Below are 244 nucleotides of genomic sequence, written 5' to 3'. Positions count from 1 at the left end.
CGAACATCTTTAAAGATGTCCTCTAGCTCTGATTCAAGACTCTCAGTTATATTGATCTCTTCCACCAAAGAGTCAATAATATCAGTGCTCATGCAGTCATTTGATGTGTCTGGATGCTGCATAGCTCTGACAGCATTTAACTTGAACTCATCCTCATTGACTCTCAGGGTCACTTCCCCTTTTTGTACATCAATAAGAGTTCGTCCAGTTGCTAGGAAAGGTCTTCCTAGAATGAGAGTTGCAC

The sequence above is a fragment of the Arachis ipaensis genome, chromosome B08, assembly GCF_000816755.2.
Source record: "Arachis ipaensis cultivar K30076 chromosome B08, Araip1.1, whole genome shotgun sequence".
NCBI lineage: Eukaryota > Viridiplantae > Streptophyta > Magnoliopsida > Fabales > Fabaceae > Arachis > Arachis ipaensis.
The sequence above is the reverse complement of the archived record's forward strand: the minus strand, read 5'-3'. Positions refer to the sequence as shown.